The sequence below is a fragment of the Schistocerca americana genome, chromosome 7 (assembly GCF_021461395.2).
Source record: "Schistocerca americana isolate TAMUIC-IGC-003095 chromosome 7, iqSchAmer2.1, whole genome shotgun sequence".
NCBI classification, from domain to species: Eukaryota; Metazoa; Arthropoda; class Insecta; order Orthoptera; family Acrididae; genus Schistocerca; species Schistocerca americana.
In genome coordinates this window covers 217,002,301-217,021,818 of record NC_060125.1, presented here as the reverse complement: position 1 = coordinate 217,021,818, position 19,518 = coordinate 217,002,301, and the positions used below count along the sequence as shown (strand labels likewise).

At 42.1% G+C, this 19,518-nt stretch overlaps 1 non-coding gene across 1 annotated transcript; it reads left to right on the top strand.

Annotated features, from left to right (window-relative positions):
- The first annotated feature begins 8,929 nt into the window (after nucleotides 1–8,929).
- Trnas-gga lies at nucleotides 8,930–9,004 on the top strand. Its single transcript has one exon. It is a non-coding gene; the product is annotated as a tRNA-Ser (tRNA).
- The last annotated feature ends 10,514 nt before the right edge of the window (nucleotides 9,005–19,518 follow it).

The window sequence follows — 19,518 nt, the reverse complement described above, 5'->3', positions numbered from 1 at the left end:
AGGACTGTAAAACGGACGAGCCATCTACGAAACTCCCTCGTGCTATTAACTATATTATTACAACATTATGAACTTTCCGTCCGGTCATTGAAATGTTTGTTCTCTTTGTGTAATCCTGGCACTTGTCATTCTATACAGTACATTGGTCATAGAGTATGAGTTATGTGGTAAGAACACGTTACCGTCGCAAGGAAATGTGATGAATAGCGAGAGGAGGCGAGATACCACATAGCCGTTTCACAGAAATGAAAACAACAAATAAACGGTGAAAGTAGGCTGTTTACGTTTTTATGTTGGTAACGCCACGTAGCGTTCTGTATGAAAATCACTGACTGCGCTGTGTGCAGTCTGTGGCTGATTGGACTCATTGTTGGAATATTCGCTAGTGTCGTGTTGGGTAGCTGGATATGGACAGCGTGAACGTTGTGCAGTTGGAGGTGAGCCGCCAGCAGTGGTGGATGTGGGGAAAGAGATGCCAGAGTTTTGAGCCGGCGATCTGAACGTGTGTCCGTTAGAAAAAGGAAATTTGTTTAATTGGATGTCACAAAATTATATATATTATGACTTTTGAAAACTATTAAGGTAAATACATTGTTTGTTCTCTATCAGAATCTTTCATTTGCTAACATGCCTATCAGCAGTTAGTGCCTTCAGTAGCTAGAATCTATTATTTGTTGTTGTTGTGGTCTTCAGTCCTGAGACTGGTGAAATGCAGCTCTCGATGTTACTCTATCCTGTGCAAGATTCTTCATCTCCCAGTACCTACTGCAACCCACATCCTTTTTAATCGGCTTAGTGTATTCATCTCTTGGTCTCCCTCTACGATTTTTACCCTCCACGCTGCCCTCCAGTACTAAATTAATGATCCCTTGATGCCTCAGAACATGCCCTACCAACTGATCCCTTCTTCTAGTCAAATTGTGCCACAAACTTCTCTTCTCCCCAATCCTATTCAATACCTCCTTATTAGTTATGTGATCTACCCATCTAATCTTCAGCATTCTTCTGTAGCACCACATTTCGAAAGCTTCTATTCTCTTCTTGTCCAAAATATTTACCGTCCATGTTTCACTTCCATACATGGCCACACTCCATACAAATACTTTCAGAAATGACTTCCTGGCACTTAAATCTATATTCGATGTTAACAAATTTCTCTTCTTCAGAGACGCTTTCCTTGCCTTTGCCAGTCTACATTTTATATCCTCTCTACTTCGACCATGATCAGTTATTTTGCTACCCAAATAGCAAAACTCCTTTACTACTTTATGTGTCTCATTTCCTAATCTAATTCCCTCAGCATCACCCGACTTAATTCCACTACATTCCATTATCCTCGTTTTGCTTCTGTTGATGTTCATCTTATATCCTCCTTTCAAGACACTAACCATTCCGTTCAACTGCTCTTCCAAGTCCTTTGCTGTCTCTGATAGAATTACAATGTCATCGGCGAACCTCAAAATTTTTATTTCTTCTCCATGGATTTTAATACATACTCCGAACATTTCATTTGTTTCCTTTACTGCTTGCTCAATATACAGATTGAATAGCATCGGGGAGAGGCTACAAACCTGTCTCACTCCCCTCCCAACCACTGCTTCCCTTTCATACCCCTCTACTCTTATAACTGCCATCTGCTTTCTGTACAAATTGTAAATAGCCTTTCGCTCCCTGTATTTTACCCCTGCCACCTTCAGAATTTGAAAGAGAGTGTTCCACTCCACATTGTCAAACGCTTTCTCTAAGTCTACGAATGCTAGAAACGTAGGTTTGCCTTTTCTTACTCTAGCTTCTAAGATAAGTCGTAGGATCAGTATTGCCTCACGTGTTCCAATATTTCTACGGAATCCAAGCTGATCTTCCCCGAGGTCAGCTTCTATCAGCTTTTCCATTCGTCTGTAAAGAATTCGCGTTAGTATTTTGCAGCTGTGACTTATTAAACTGATAGTTCGGTAACTTTCACATCTGTCAACACCTGCTTTCTTTGGGATTGGAATTATTATATTCTTCTTGAAGTCTGAGGGTATTTCGCCTGTCTCCTACATCTTGATCACCAGATGGTAGAGTTTTGTCAGGACTGGCTCTCCCAAGGCCGTCAGTAGTTCTAATGGAATGTTGTCTACTCCCAGAGCCTTGTTTCGACTTAGGTCTTTCAGTGCTCTGTCAAACTCATCACGCAGTATCATATCTCACATTTCATCTTCATCTACATCCTCTTCCATTTCCATAATATTGTCCTTAAGTGCATCGCCCTTGTATAGACCCTCTATATACTCCTTCCACCTTTCTGCTTTCCCTTCTTTGCTTAGAACTGGGTTTCCATCAAAGCTATTGATATTCTTGCAAGTGGTTCTCCTTTCTCCAAAGCTCTCTTTAATTTTCCTGTAGGCAGTATCTATCTTGCCCCTAGTGAGATAAGCCTCTACATCCTTACATTTGTCCTCTAGCCATCCCTGCTTAGCCATTTTGCACTTGCTGTCGATCTCAATTTTGAGACGTTTTTATTCCCTTTTTCCTGCTTCATTTACTGCATTTTTATATTTTCTCCTTTCATCAATTAAATTCAATATTTCTTCTGTTACCCAAGGAGTTCTACTAGCCCTTGTCTTTTTACCTATTTGATCCTCTGCTGCCTTCACTAGTTCATCCCTCAAAGCTACGCATTCTACTGTATTTCTTTCCCCCACTCCTGTCAATTGTTCCGTTATGCTCTTCCTGAAACTCTGTGTAACCTCTGGTTTAGTCAGTTTATCCAGGTCCCATCTCCTTAAATTCCCACCTTTTTGCAGTTTCTTCAGTTTTAATCTACAGTTCATAACCAATAGATTGTGATCAGAGTCCTCATCTGCCCCTGGAAATGTCTTACAATTTAAAACCTGGTTCCTAAATCTCTGTATTACCATTACATAATCTATCTGAAACCTGTCAGTGTCTCTAGGTTTCTTCCATGTATACATCCTTCTTTTATGATTCTTGAACCAAGTGTTAGCTATGATTAAGTTGTGCTCTGTGCAAAATTCTACCAGGCGTTTTCCTCTTTCACTTCTTAGCACCAATCTATATTCACCTACTATGTTTCCTTCTCTCCCTTTTCCTAGCCGACCGAAGTGGTCGCGCGGTTCTCGCGCTGCAGTCTGGAACCGCGAGACCGCTACGATCGCAGGTTCGAATCCTGCCTCGGGCATGGATGTGTGTGATGTCCTTAGGTTAGTTAGGTTTAACTAGTTCTAAGTTCTAGGGGACTAATGATCTCAGCAGTTGAATCCCATAGTGCTCAGAGCCATTTGAACCATTTTTGAAACCTTTTCCTACTACCGAATTCCAGTCGCCCATCACTATTAAATTTTCATCTCCCTTCACTATCTGAATAATTTCTTTGATTTCGTCATACATTTCTTCAATTTCTTCGTCATCTGCAGAGCTAGTTGGCATATAAACTTGTACTACTGTAGTAGGCGAGGGCTCCGTGTCTATCTTGACCCCAATAATGCGTTCACTATGCTGTTTGTAGTAGCTTACCCGTACTCCTATTTTTTTATTCATTATTAAAGGTACTCCTGCATTACCCTTATTTGATTTTGTATTTATGATCCTGTATTCGCCTGACCAAAAGTCTTGCTCCTCCTGCCACCGAACTTCACTAATTCCCACTATATCTAACTTCAACCTATCCATTTCCCTTTTTAAATTTTATAACCTACCTGCCCGATTAAGGGATCTGGCATTCCGCCCTCCGATCCGTAGAACGCCAGTTTTCTTTCTCCTGATAACGACGTCGTCTTAAATAGTCCCCGCCCGGAGATCTGAATGGGGGACTATTTTACCTCCGGAATATTTTACCCAAGATGTCGCCATCATCATTTAACCATACAATAAAGCTGCATGCCCTCGGGAAAAATTACGGCTGTAGTTTCCCCTTGCTTTCAGCCATTCGCAGTAATCTGTTTTGGTTAGTGTTACAAGGCCAGATCAGTCAATCATCCAGACTGTTGCCCCTACAACTACTGAAAAGGCTGCTGCCCCTCTTCAGGAACCACGCGTTTGTCTGGCATCTCAACAGATACCCCTCCTTTGTGGTTGCACCTACGGTACGGCTATCTGTATCGCTGAGGCACGCAAGCCTCCCCACCAACGGCAAGGTCCATGGTCCTCGGGGGGGGGGGGGGGGGGGGGGAGATCTTTAATTTAGCTGGCAGTATTAGCGCTCGCTTTTTTGCAATAGTTCGAGTAACGAAGATTTTTTTTTGAGGTAACTGATTCATGAAAGGTATAGGTTATTGTCAGTCAGGGCCATTCTTTTGCAGGGATTTTTGAAAGTCAGATTGCGTTGGGCTGAAAAAATATTGTGAGTTTAGTGGTGATCAGAATAAGTTAAGAGAGAACTGCCTGAGTACGCTCAGTTTTATTCAGCTGTCTTTGTATCAAATAACGTAGAAGTTTACTAGCACAGTAATTCATATTTTTTTCTAAGGGGACGTTTCAACGGGGGTGAACTATGTTACAACAAAGGAATTCAAGAGCCAAAACTTCCAAAACTGAATACAACTTCAAAAACATTGAAAACATGCTCTGACAGAGCGCAGAGAAGCTGTGTGATTGCGAAACTGTTCGTTCATTTGTTACAGCTTATGTGACAAACTATCATGTTTTCGTCATTTCTTTGGGAGTGATCACATTCACATTCATACGAGCACCTAAATCTGGCAAGCAGGCATATCTCGCTCATTTACCGGACGTACAAATTAGCTGCGCATATAAGAGATTCCTACCATATGACACACGTACTGTCGCTAATGCCGTATATGACACACCAGACATGTTTGCCGGTAGGGGATTTGGTTCACTTGTCACATTGTCATCAAACGTTTGCGGTACCCACTCGAAAGCCACTTCCTTTCGGCCTCCATCAGCTGTCATTATAGATTCCTATATGAAACCTCGCTGTTGCAAACGGACATTACATCACGACACGGACACAATTTAGAACACAGGGAACAGCGGAAAAAAAGTTGGGCCCAGTGAGGTTTGAACACGGTTCGCCCGCTTGGCAGTTCAACATAGTGACCACCATTGTTTTTTTGTTGTTGTTGTCAGTCAGGGCCATTCTTTTGTAGGGATTATTGAAAGTCAGATTGCGTTGGGCTAGAAAAATATAGATGAAAAATTGAATTTCCACGAACACGTTAGCCTTATGTGACAAAGCAGAAAAAATACTCCACAAACTGGTGAGGCTAAATTCAAAACAGTACAGACTACCTCTACCAGTCATACGTACATACCACTGTGCGCTCTTCGAATCAGTACTCAGCTTTGCAGCTAGCACGTGGGCACGTAGACTGAACGTGGTCATCAACAAAGCATCTGTCAGAGGAGGGCAGAGAAGTGTCCTACTTAGGCTATCTGGAGCCTTCGGTACCATCTCAGCGGATGCACTGTGTGTGGTGCTCGGAATATGCCCCATAGATATCACGATCAAATACAGAGCTGCAAGGTACTGGTTAAAGGTGGGGAGACTAGATAAGGTACACACAATAACCGGTGTGCCCATAGAGACGATACGTCACCTTAAAAGTTGGCCTTTGGATACATGGCAAGGTGAGTGGGATGTAAGTGATAAGGGACGTAGACTGCACGACTTCCTCCCTGACATAAGGGAGCGGTTGAGAATGAGACATATCGATCCCAGCCGCGGTATGGTACATTTCTTAACCGGGCACGGACCTTATCCCACGCACTTAAACCGCGTGAGTCTGAGGCAGACACTTACATGCACATGCGGGGAAGAAGGTTCCCCAGAACACACCGTCTTTTTCTGCGGGCAATACGCGAACAATAGACATACACTGCACTTAGATTACACAGATACAGACATAGATATATGCACAGCAATAAGAGACGAAGAACAATGGGCACAATTAAACGCACTGACAAACAGTATTTCAAAAGCAACACATGAAGAGTATATGCGGACACGACATCACAGACATGCCTACGTGCAGCGTAACAGAAATCTCCAGAGGATGGACAGCGATACCCACAGTGACAGCGAAAATAGTGACAATGAGGAGGAACAGGAGGAGCAAGCTGAGATGTGACAGTAAATAAGCAAATTGCTGGCAACCTAGCCAAGAAAACACCAAATGCTGTACATGGATGCGCACCTAATGTAGTTAATACATAGGATTAGTAACAAATAGGATAAGAAACATTATTTCTCTACTAATAACCATTTGTGTGTGTGTGTGTGTGTGTGTGTGTGTGTGTGTGTGTGTGTGTGACTGGCGGTCAGCGGCTCGATGAAACCATTCCGAGGTATTCACCGTCAGTCACACTCGGTGATGGTACTAACAAATCTCTCATCTATCCTATCATCTTTTTATATTCTTCTCAAAAACAACAAAATTTTATTTATATTTCAACCTCAAGAATTTGCATCCAAGGGACTGGATCCATTATTGATTTCGTTTTGATTGGTTGTACCGTATCAAGGAGTAAATACCAAGGCAATTTTCACCCACTTCATCAGACTGCTGCAGGTTATAATAGAAAGAAAGAAGAAATGGATGGGACATTCATTGAGATAGGTATGTTTGCTAATACACGCTCTGCAAGGACTGGTTTTTGAGAGAAGGTTGAGAACAAGGACGAGATACAAGATGATAGACGACATAAATGGAAGTGGAAATTACGTGGTCCTGAAGAAGATGGCAGAAGACAGGAGAACACGGTGAGTTACCACGTGAAATCTTGTCTGTGGGCACAACACTAATGACGATATGAGAAGTTTTTCCTTGTCCTTGCTTTCAGCAATTTCTTGCTCTGATCACTCCATGCTCTCATAGAATTAATTCTTTATGCTTGGGATTAATTAGGTTCTGAAAGCTTTTTTCAGCAATTTTTACCTTTTATTCCCCTGTGTCTTCATTTCTTATGTTGCGTTTCCAACTACTATTGCCTTGTGGTTTCCTTGACTGGGGCACCAGTTAGGGTGGCCATGCAAAATAGTGCGTGAACGTGCTCCAGAAAAACTACGTGCCGGCCGAAGTGGCCGTGCGGTTAAAGGCGCTGCAGTCTGGAACCGCAAGCCCGCTACGGTCGCAGGTTCGAATCCTGCCTCGGGCATGGATGTTTGTGATGTCCTTAGGTTAGTTAGGTTTAACTAGTTCTAAGTTCTAGGGGACTAATGACCTCAGCAGTTGTCCCATAGTGCTCAGAGCCATTTGAACCATTTTTTGAAAAACTACGTAAATGTGCCCCATCGCCTTGTTTGAATTAGTTTCTAAACTACAATAGGAACTTTCAGGCTTTCAAATTATGCAAATCTGCCTTGTGCAATCGAACATATATTTACCTATTCGCAATTCTAAAAAGTATGCTCCCTGGGAATTTCCATATTTCAGTAACAAAATTTACTTACCTTGCTCAAAAACATTAATACGTTCGTCGTGCTGAGGCATTCACTTATATGCTGCGGTAAAGTTTGGGAGAGCCCTCAGTAGACGACATTACTAATCTTCCGTTGCTGGTAGCGCTCTAGCAAAAATAGTTCCCGAGGAACGTGCTCTATGTAAACGTGCCCCGTGCGGAAACGTCCCCCGTCTCCCTACCATACACGGGACGGAGCAACATGGTACTGAATGTTACGACTGCCTTTATTTCACTGTAAAGTTACTGCTTTTTCGTTTCATAGGTGTGTGTTTTCATTCCGTCTTCTCCTTGTTTCTAAGCCCACGAACGTTCACAGACATCCAGGTGGTCCTAAAGGGAAGTGGAAATAACATGGAGAACATGGCAGAAGACAGGAGAACACAGTTTAGAGCAGCAGTATATTTATTAGCCACGTCGTCTTTATTTTAATTTACGAAGGAGGCTATGTAACTTTAGGAGTATAGCACAAGAATATGGACGGATAGAATCTCCACGTAAATCAAAAGTAATGGCGTTTCAGGCGAAAAACATGATAAGACACAAAACTGATATAAATGACAAAAATTTGGAGCATACATCATCACTTACCTATCTTGGATGTGTAATATTCCCAATAACTGATCATGATATAGAAACAAAGCTTCACAAATTTAAAAATATATATGTGGAACAATTCACAGAATTCCGAAATATAAAACCAGAAAGGAAACTAAACTAAAGCTTTATAAAACATTCACGGTACCGCTAGTATTATATATGGAAGTGAGAAATGGGCACTCTATCAAAGACTGCACACTGATGGACAAAATACAAAACACAGAAATTAGGGAAGAGAAACAGATTTTCGATTTAGAAACCAAATTTATAAATATAAAGGGAAAAATGCAGCGAAAACATCCGCCTGGTATCGCCATGAACGATAAGCGAAATGTCATGTCGGACATCAGAAGATGATTTTCCGAAAAAGATTAGGCTTACCCGTTACGGATATTTTAGAACCCGTGACTGTTAATTGAATGTAAATACGTAAAACTGCAACCAGTCACTTTTTTTACTAGTTATTTATTGAAACTTCCTGGCAGATTAAAACTGTGTGCCGGAGCGAGACTCGAACTCGGGACCTTTACCTTTCGCGGTCAAGTGCTCTACCAACTGAGCAACCCAAGCGCGGCTCACACCCCATCCTCACAGCTTTACTTCCGCCAGTACCTCGTCTCCTACCTTCCAAACTTTAGAGAAGCTCTCCTGCGAACCGTGCAGAACTAGCACTCCTGAAAGAAAGGATATTGCGGAGACATGGCTTAGCCGCAGCCTAGGGGATGTTTCCAGAATGAGATTTTCACTCTCCAGAGGAGTGTGCGCTAATATGAAAATTCCTGGCAGATTAAAACCTTCAGGATTGCTAGTTCTGCAAGATTCGCAGGAGAGCTTCTCTGAAGTTTGGAAGGTAGGAGACGAGGTACTGGCGGAAGTAAAGCTGTGAGGATGGGGCGTGAGTCGTGCTTGGGTAGCTCAGTTGGTAGAGCACTTGCCTGGGAAAGGCAAAGGTCCCGAGTTCGAGTCTCGGTCCGGCGCACAGTTTTAATCTACCAGGAAGTTTCATATCAGCGCACACTTCGCTGCAGAGTGAAAATCTCATTCTAGTTATTTATTATTCCATAACCGGTTTTCGAACCTTTTCAGGTTCATCTTCAGATTGTTTCCTGGAAGTTACATCACTACTTCTACCATAATGCTGAGTGCCGGCTCTGTGACAAGAAGATGGAACATGCTTTAATGTATCGCCATGATTATTGTTGATCTGTCGATATGGATGAAAGTTGCTCACTGCCACAGTATGGGCGGCTTTTTTCATTAGTGTCTATCTCTGTGCTTCCATTTTGATGGCCAGTTGGTACATCACTTGACACCCTTTTACACAATCTGTATTCATTTAGACTGTGGCAGCAAAACTTTGCCAGCATTCAGCATGTGCTATACAGCTGTTGCTCGTATCAAAGATCTTGACAAATAGTTATGGAATAGGCCTACTTTGATCAGAGACGTAATTTGTCCTTCTTCACATGCATTAAAGTCGATTTAAGGGCAAATATTTTAATCAGACTGGCGACAATATGAGAGCACAATATCTTTAGATCTACCGAAGCTGTGCAATGTACTCCACGGAGTGAATATGATAATGAATTCATGATGCTGTTCTTTATCGGGTACCTAATGACAGACTTCAAAGAGGTTACGTATTACAACGCTATCGTGCTCTGAAGATATCACGCTCTTATTGCAGAGTTATTGTTCGTCCAACTGCCCTGGAGAACCTGCGAGAGCGCATTTCTCGCTCCCCAGGGATTTGCATCGAACCGGCAGCATTTGAGCGAGGGGCGTGTATCTGGCAGTCCATTTGCCTAATCCGCTTCCGACCGTACCCGTGTGACGTTATGCCCCCTTGCAAAATAAATAAACTCGGCGAAAATTTCTTAACGCCAGAATATTATTGTTCACATGACCGTTTCAGTATTCTCAGTACGGAACTGACTTATCATTCGTCATTTCGAAAGCTTAAAACGAAGACAAGAAAGAAGGGGCCTCGTACTCACTTGGTACGTACTTACTTGACTGCAACTTCCCACATTCTAGTGTTTGGTTGTTTACAATTATTGAATTTGAGACTTACGTGCATTAACGTATTGTAATTCTTATACTTTAATTCAGTAATTTGAAGGATGGCTATTACATTTACTAATTCTAAGTTCTCCTTACGTTTAACTGGGAAATAATGTCGAAAGAACACCCCCAGCTTATACAGGGTGGTCCATTGATCGTGACCGGGCCAAATACCTCACGAAATAAGCGTCAAACGAAAAAACTACAAAGAACTAAACTTGTCTAGCTTGAAGGGGGAAACCAGATGGCGCTATGGTTGGCCCGCTAGATGGATCTGCCACAAGTCAAACGGATATCAACTGCGTTTATTTAAATAGGAACCCCCATTTTTTATTACATATACATATATTACAAAATTTGGGAAAGAGTATTTAAAATATCTCTCATTCGGTAACTACATGATAATTGTATTATTTTCGGTACCCGCTTTTGTGCAATTAATACTTTGTTTCTAAGTGACTGATTAACCAAGAAAGTTATGTCATTAGAAATTAATTAGTAGATATGTGCTACATATTTAATTTGTTGATTTTTTTGCCAAAACTAACAATTACGTGAAGACTCTAAAAGTTGCTGAACTTATTTGTTTGGGCATCTCAGTAATGTTTCTTCCAGTCGAAGTTTCCATCGATACTAGCATTTCCTGTGGACGAAATTCGACTAATTCTGTTTACTGAAATAATTCTTTGAATACTCTTTAATTGTACGATCATTCGAGATGAGTCCCTAATATAAGCGTTAAAATTAAATTCTGTGTTAACTGCGGCAAATTAACTTTTCCCTTACAACAACAGAATATGAATGTCGTTATATCACGTAAACTATCTTCAGACGCAAAATGTTTTGTTTTACAAAATCTGAACTCTAAATTCACCAAAGCACAATTATAATTCTCAAAATTATTTAAATGTATCCTTCAACACAACAATAGAATTATAAGTATCAGTGTTCACATTATTCCGTCTTCCATACAAAATTGTCTTTCTACTTCTTTGTCTTTCAGACCGAAACAGTGCAGTGTGTTCTTCTTCGAAGCATAGTCAGAAATTTATATAGTTTACGTATAATAAGGGCTGTCGTAGCTATTCAAAATGAAGAAACTGAAAATTAAGAAGTCACTCCAAATTTTGTCGTAACCGTGGCAAATGAATAAGACGTCAGTTCCATTTATCCTTAGAAAAAACTAAGGCAAAAAACGACTCCGATAAACAACGTTATGTACAGTCTGTTGCTCGTGAAGGTTTCGTTACTACGATGTTTTGTTTTCCTCGGCTGACAACAGCCATGACATAGTATGTGTGACGTTGTAGGTCCCCGGTATGTGTCTTGCTGTTAACAGACCACCTGCGACATTTAAACATGAACGTCCTTAGAATTCGGTTTCATGAAACGTTGTTATTTTTCTACCGTAACGCCTATTGGTACACGGGGTAGAAGTTAGTGAACATGTGAGAGGCAGGGTAAAACTTTTCTTATGTATCTTCCTTTTACCTCTCTTAACGGTTACTTTGACATGTCATATATCTTTAGACAAATGTATGGCGAAGTATACAAATGTATGGCGAAGTACTTTTCGAATTACACAAAGTTCATTGGCCTGCTCGTATAATAAATATTAAACATCGGTACTTCAGTTTTCGATGTTCAAGTATTAATATCATGATTGGGAACATTCTGCCCTGTTTACTGATTCCTGTTCACCTTACTGATGGTTGTTGTGTTGTTGTTACTATATATGTTGTACAGAGCTGCGTATACCTTGTGGTTTTGTTTTTAAGTCTGTTTTCATAGAACCACTTAACAATTCTTTGAAACAAATTGTTAGCAATACCTAGTGTTGTGTTTTTTCTAACGAGATTAATTACGACCCTTGCGTCATCTGCAAAAAGCACCAACGCTACTTGATGTACGTTACTTGGAAGCTGATTCACAAATGTAAGGAAAGGAATGGACCCAAAATTTAAACCAGTGCAACTCCCATTGTTATTTTTTCTTAATCAAAGAAATTGTCTATCGTTCCAGCTATTTTTGAATTGTTCAGCACTGCTTTCTACATTCTTTATAGTAAGTGTAATTGAGACCAGTTGTTTATAAAGTATGAATTCCACAAAATTTAAGTTTGTTTAAGAGAGTATACGATCTACACAAACAAAAATCTTGGACAAACTACAAAAATACCAACAGGCGAACTTTTATTATTTACAGCTTGTAATGCTTCTATAACAGGCCACTATCTAAAAAACTTTAGAAAAGAATGGAAGGAATACGTAGAGGTAGTCTGTAGTAAGAGATGATTCGTTATCTCCTGTTTCATTTATGTATGTTACTACAGTATATTCAGGCCCACCAGGAAATATGTCATTAGCTGATTAAGGGCATTCCTATCAAATCAGCCAAAGATTTTAGTACTATGCTTGAAACAACATCACAGTCTGCAGAATTATTGCTTTCAAGTGAGGCGACGAATTTTGTAATCTCTTCAGTGGTTGCACGTTTTAAAATTATTTGGGTGACGTTTGCGATGTCTGCACAGTTATACCTAACGCATCTGTATTTGGTTATTCATTATTCTGTGCAACGTTTGCTGACACTGTGATGAAATAATCATTAAATTTAACTGTCAGTGACTTCAACATCATATCAGATCTAGTATCGCTATTATCTTCCGACCCAATGTCATTTGCGTTGCTTTCTTTGATTCCTGTTTAATTATGTTGCAAATACGAGGGCAAGTGAAAAATTATCTACACTTTTGCCATAACATTTGTTACATTGTACACGTTGTCTTCTGTCCTCGCACATGTCATTGTAATACTTTTGTGGTAATGTGCGACAGTTTGATCTTATTTCCGCCATTGTTCTTCCTTCTGCTGCAGATACTCATATAGCACGGCAGCTTCATTACAAGTGTGCACCTAAGAGGAACAACGGGCGGGGATCCGATTCCTCTAGTCGGAGGGTGTCAAAGGCGCAGACATTCATCGCAGACTATCTTCGCGATATGGGAGAAGTGCACTGTCACGTAAAACTGTGTTTTTGTGGATCGAGAAGTTTAAAAGTGGTCGAACAAGTGTAACGCATGAAGAGGGAGCGGGACGGCCCTCAACCTCCACCACAGATGACAACATTCAGCAAGCTCGAGAGATGTTTCTGGTGAACAGGCGAATCTCTATCGATGAGGTAGCATCTGCTTTGAACGTCAGCCATGGCTCCGCCGATTACATCATCCACGACGAGCTTGGTTTCCATAAGCTCTGTGCACGGTGGGTATCATGGAAGCTTACCGACGAACACAAGCCTACCGTGTTAGGGTCTGTCAACACTTACTCACTCGCTTCAGCAACGAAGGTGATGCATTTTTGAGCAGAATAGTCACCGGAGATGAAACATGGGTGCATCACTAGAAGCCTGGGTCAAAGCGCCTGAGTATGCAGTGGAAACACCCTGGATCGGCGACGAGGAAAAAATTCAAGGCGGGGCCATCCGCAGGAAAGGTTATGTTAACCGTGTTGGGGGACTCATAGGGGCCCATGCTGGCAGAGTTCATGGAAAACGGAATGTCTTTTTAACAGTGCGGGGTGTAGTGAATTGTCGGAAAAGAAGCTGAATCCAGCAACTCGCACCAAACGCCGAGATTTGCTGTCGAAGAAAGCGTTGTTGTTGCATGACAATGCACAGCCACTCACGGCCCGTCACACTATTGAAACCATCAACAAGTTGAAATCTGAGGTATCGGAAAACCCACCCTACAGCCCATACCTTGCTCCAAGTGACTTTCACTCAAGGATGCTTTACGTGGTCGCTGATTTGTCTCAGATGTGGACGTGCGAAATGCGGTAAAAAAGTGGCTCCACGACCAACCGAAAACCTTTTATTTGGAAGGAAAGCATAAGCTCGTTGACCGTTGGGCCAAGTGCATTGAGAAGGAGGGAGATTATGTAGAAAAACGATGTTCATTGTATACCCCTAGCTTCATGTTAATGAATGGTAGAATGACTTGCCCTCGTAGTTTTTACTTAATTGTTAGATCGTATTATTCTTCAACGTATTGTAGATGTTTCGGTGTTTTTAATAACAATATTTGGGGTTTTTCAGTACTGGTTGAAACAGAGTTTTAGCTCTTGAGTAAAGAGGCCAGGGGTTGATTCGAGTGATTTCTGTGTAAAGTATAGAGTATGTTAGCCCCCCACCCCAACAATACGAATTCACGTCAGTGATTAACAAGCCATCATAAGTATCATTTTATAAAGTAAATACGAGTCAGATGTTGCAAAGTGAGCAGTTTTTATCTGGCGAGATTATTGTATGATGGGGAGGTCTCAGTACGGAAGGTCGTCATAAATTTCAAAATAATAAATAAACACAATGAACAGGCACATGTCGTAATAATAGACTCGGCCTACCACACCTCATCGTGTTTGTAAGGCGGGTATAAATGTCCAAGCTGACGATGCAGTAGGCGTGAGCACTGCGTCCTACAACTCTTCTGTGTTCTGCAGGAGGCGGTCATGCTGTGCTTCTGGAACAACCTGGAATCGTCCCGACTGCATCCGCTTTCGATTATTCCGTATTTTTGTGTAAAATTAATTATAACGCGGCGCATTCAATCAGGCACTCAACACCAGTCGATAAACTAATTTGAAATAACCGCATACGGCTTTATCGTGTCACAGCTTTGAGATAAACATAACAGAATTAATTTGGTAATTAATGATATTAACGCTCCATCTGCGAGGCAGATTGTGACGTCTGTACTGAATTATCTGCAGTGTCCGTCAGCCACAGGCCGAAGGGACGGTACGAGCAGATTCGCATCTGCACTCCTGTCTGTAAATCGGGTCCTCGTGTTGTTATCGTGTGGTTTTTCGATTATCTGTAGACATCAAAGGGTCGTATAGTGTAGGCAGCCAGCAGAGTAATTTTATAGTGTCCGAAACGGCGTCTTAGGGCCGCACATGCAGTTTTAACCGTCCTGCTGTAAACCGTCGTCTGCATCCCCGAAGAAGTATCAGTGCTTTTTAGAAGTTCATACCATTGGTTCGATGCTGTGCTGAGGCATGGAAAGGGATTTTAAAGACTCCATAATCTCTTCAATTACAGTCTCCCGCAGAGATTCATGTTTTAGTATGTGCCAATCATCTCTGTGCTGATTGATTCACTGCAGGCCGTCTCCATTCCTTACAAGATCAATCCGTTTTATCTTCATCATTATCCAATAACACATTTCAGAGGCTTCTAATAGATTTATTTCTGTCATTCCCACAGTCTGTGGTTTGAGTCGTATACAGCCTTGCTACAAATCTAGCAGCCCATTAATTTTTTTCTGGTCCCACTCTTTTTACACGTAGAAAGTCATTTTGCCCCGTCCGAGCCTTACTATTGTATCATAAGGGTTCCACAACTCAGTTGATAAAAGCGGATTCCTTGTAGCATCACTCTGTTGTACGTGTGTTTGTCTGTCTCTCCGACTATTAAAAACCATCTCTCTCAGAAACGCATAGACGCATCAAATTGAAGTTTATGTCACATTCTAAGGCCTATGTCCCTTGACGATGTAAACAATTGAAGCTTCTACTAAGTCACTGCAGTCAAAAGATACGGCCAATTATGTAGCATATACTGATACTCGCTAACTCACTCATCAAAACCTATAGGGTACCTCCTCTTGACCTAGAACCGTGGACTTCGGCAAGAAACAAGATTTCGTAGTAAGCTAAAAGTAATGGAAAATAACTGAAAACTGTAAATTTGTAATTAAACACACTTTCGATCTGACACGCTCAACCCCTATAAATGCCATTAACGGAGATTTCCACGTTGTATTCCTTGCACAGCGGGTGCAATCTATGTATGGTATATTGCAATTCCTTTTATCGCCCAACGCAATAAACTGGTTGTCTAAAAAAGGCGTGTGTTTATTGTCCATATTGCGATATCCGTAACCCAGGATGTGATTCCGGTTTCCATCTTCTTCAGATGTCGGGAAAGTGTATAAACTATGTGATCAAAAGTATCCGGACCCCTGGCTGAAAATGACTTACAAGTTCGTGGCGCGCTCCATCGGTAATGCTGGAATTCAGTATGGTGTTGGCCCACCCTTAGCTTTGGTGACAGCTTCCACTCTCGCAGGCATACGTTCAGTCAGGGGCTGAAGGTTTCTTGGTGAATGGCAACCCATTCTTCACGCAGTGCTGCACTGAGGAGAGGTATCGACGTCGGTCGGTGAGGCCTGGCACGAAATCGGCGTTCCAAAACATCCAAAAAGTGTTCTTCAGGACTCTGTCCAGGACTCTGCGCAGGTCAGTGCATTACAGGGATGTTACTAGTGTGTAACCACTCTGCCATAGGCCGTGCATTATGAACAGGTGCTCGATAGTGTTAAAAGATGCAGTCGCCATCCCCGAATTGCTCTTCAACAGTGGAAGCAAGAAGGTGCTTAAAACATCAATGTAGGCCTGTCCTGTGATAGTGCCACGAAAAACAACAAGGGGTGCAAACCCCCTCCATGGAAAACAAGATCACACCATAACACCACCGCCTTCGAATTTTGCTGTTAGCACTACACATGCTGGCAGATGACGTACACCGGGCATTCGCTATACCCATACCCTGCCATCGGATCGCCATATTGTGTACCGTGATTCGTCACTCCACACAACGTTTTTCCACTCTTCAATCGTCCAGTATTTACGCTCCTAACACTAGGAGAGGCACCGTTTGGCATTTGCCAGCGTGATGTGAGGCTTATGAGCAGCCGCTCGACCGTGAAATCCAAGTTTTCTCACCTCCCGCCTAAATGTCATTGTATTTGAAGTGGATCCTGATGCAGTTTGGACTTCCTGTGTGATGGTCTGGATAGATGTCTGCCTATTACACATTACGAGCCTCTACAACTGTCGGCGGTCTCTGTCAGTCAACAGACGAGATCGGTCTTTACGCTTTTGTGCTGCACGAGTCGCTTCACGTTTCCACTTCACTATCACATCGGAAACAGTGAACCTAGGGATGTTTAAGAGTGTGGAAATCTCGCGTACAGACGTATGACACTAGTGACACCCAATCACCTTACCACGTTCCGCGGAGCGCCCCATTCAAGATGTGTAATGACTACTGAAGTGGTTGATATGAAGTACCTGGTAGTAGGTGGCAGCACAATGCACCTAATATGGAAAACGTATGTTTTTGCAAGTTTCCGGATACTTTTGATCATGTAATGTGTATGAGCGTAGCAGACACGGATGGGGAACCATTCTAACGACGATAAGTTGCACAAATGCGGAGATCCGCCGACTTAAGTGACTTTGTCAAATCCAAATTGTTGTGGCCCAGTACCTGAAAGCGAGCATCTCGGAAACGATGAAACTGGTCATCTGTTCGCGTGCTTCTGTCGTGAGCACCTTTAGAATGTGGTTGAAGAATGCTGAAATCATAGGTAGGGACAAGAAATTGGACAACCGTATCTCAGCACAGAACATGGGGATCGGAGGCTTATCCGCTCTCCAAAGCAGAATATGAAGCGATCTGTGGCGGATCTGACGCCAGAGTACAGTGATGGCGCATACGCAAGTGTCTTGGAGCCACCGTTCAGCGCACAGTGTTGAACATGGTGCTTCGAGAAGAGGAGCTCTGCGTGTTCCCATGTTGACCCAACAATATAGTCAATCGTGATTACATTGGGTACGGGAACATCGGAATTGGACCATCGATCAATATAATCGTGTCGCCTGATCGGATGAATCCCGTTTATTGTTAAACGGGATCGGTGGTCGCGCCTACACTCGCCGTTAATCCAGGTGAACCGCCGCTCCAAACATGCAGCTCTCGACGGCAGCAGGTGGATGAGAACAGTATTATGTTATGTAGGAAATTTACCTGGGCTTCCGTGGGACCTGCGGTAGTAATCGAAGGCACCATAACAGCTCTGGAATACGTCAACACTATTAAGGACCACCTGTATCCCTTTATGCTTGATGTCTTCCCAAACAGCGGTGGCATCTTCCAGCAGGTTAAATCGTGTCACAAGGCTAGATGCGTGGAGCAATGGTTTCAGGACATGTCAGTGAAATCACGTTAATGTCTTGGCCATCAAACTCGGCTTATCCGAATCTGGTGAAACCCAACTGAGACGCTATCGGACGTCAGGATATCGCCCACAAACCAACCGTTGTAGATTACGGAAAGTGCGTGACCTGTGCGTAGGCGTCTGGTGCCGTAATCCTCTGGAAATCTATCAAGTACTTGTCGGGTCTATGGCACGCAGTATCACTGCTGAAATGCGTTCCTGAGGTGGATCAACACACTTTGAAGTAGGTGGTCATAATGTTTTGGCTCATCAGTGTATACCTCGTAGTCTCTTGCAATCATTCTAGTATAAGTCACACATGCTGTTTTTAGTAAATTTATCCCTCCGTAATTATCACAGTTACTCCACTCTCTTTTTTACAAAAGAGGGATGACCATTGCACTCTTCCATCCACTTAGTATATGGTCATTCTTCCATCATTCCATAACACATTGCCAAATTCTGTCTCCGTAGCCAAATACTTAGCGTCTCATCATTCGGAGAACCCTGCTTCTATCCCCAGTGCTATCAGTGATTTTCCTCTTCGTAAGAGGACTGCAACGGGGCGCACTCTGTCTCCTGAGGCCAATTGAAGTGCGTGAATGAGAAGAAGAGGTTCCAGGTTTTCCAAATTGGCAAAGACCTGGAGAGCGGTGTAGTGGTCCGATGCCCCTCACATTGTCTGAAATTTCTTGTTTAATGTATCTGAAGTCTGCAATATATGTTACTTTACATCTCTTGCTTTTATTATTAGCTACAGCGCAGGAATTGGCACGTCCGAATTGTTTAAAATTACAAGAAAATAATTAATTAATTTTTCCATAGCCACAGTTAGGCCCCTTTTATGAATTTATTTGCATGAACGGTTCAGAAATATTCAGTGTCACCATCAAATGCTATATCGGTTGGCCAAAATGATGCACCTTGAATTCGACGATGAGATCCAATATTTTAAAACCGTTCATAAGAATAGGTAAACAATTTTAAAAAAGTCAGTCTACGGTAGTGCTTGTCACCTCCCAGAATTTGAAGAATGCGATTATGATTGACAAAAGTTGCTCAAGAAGATATTTATCCACAAATATGGGGATTTGAGTCGAACAAGATATCCGCCTTCAGCGACAAAGCAGCAGTATTTTTTAAACTTTTCATATTTTGTCTATTTCCGATTCACAGTGTTATTCTTCAAGCTTATTCAAGCTGTAGATAGACGAAACAGTTGTTTAGGAGCTTGTCGTCGTTGTCTTGATGCAACTGGAGATAGAATTGTTGTTGTAGCTTTCATCTGGTTTTCCTCAGCTCTCCACTCTACACCCATTTAAAGCGGCTTACTGTATTCAAGCCTTGGTCTCCTGTACAATCTGTAA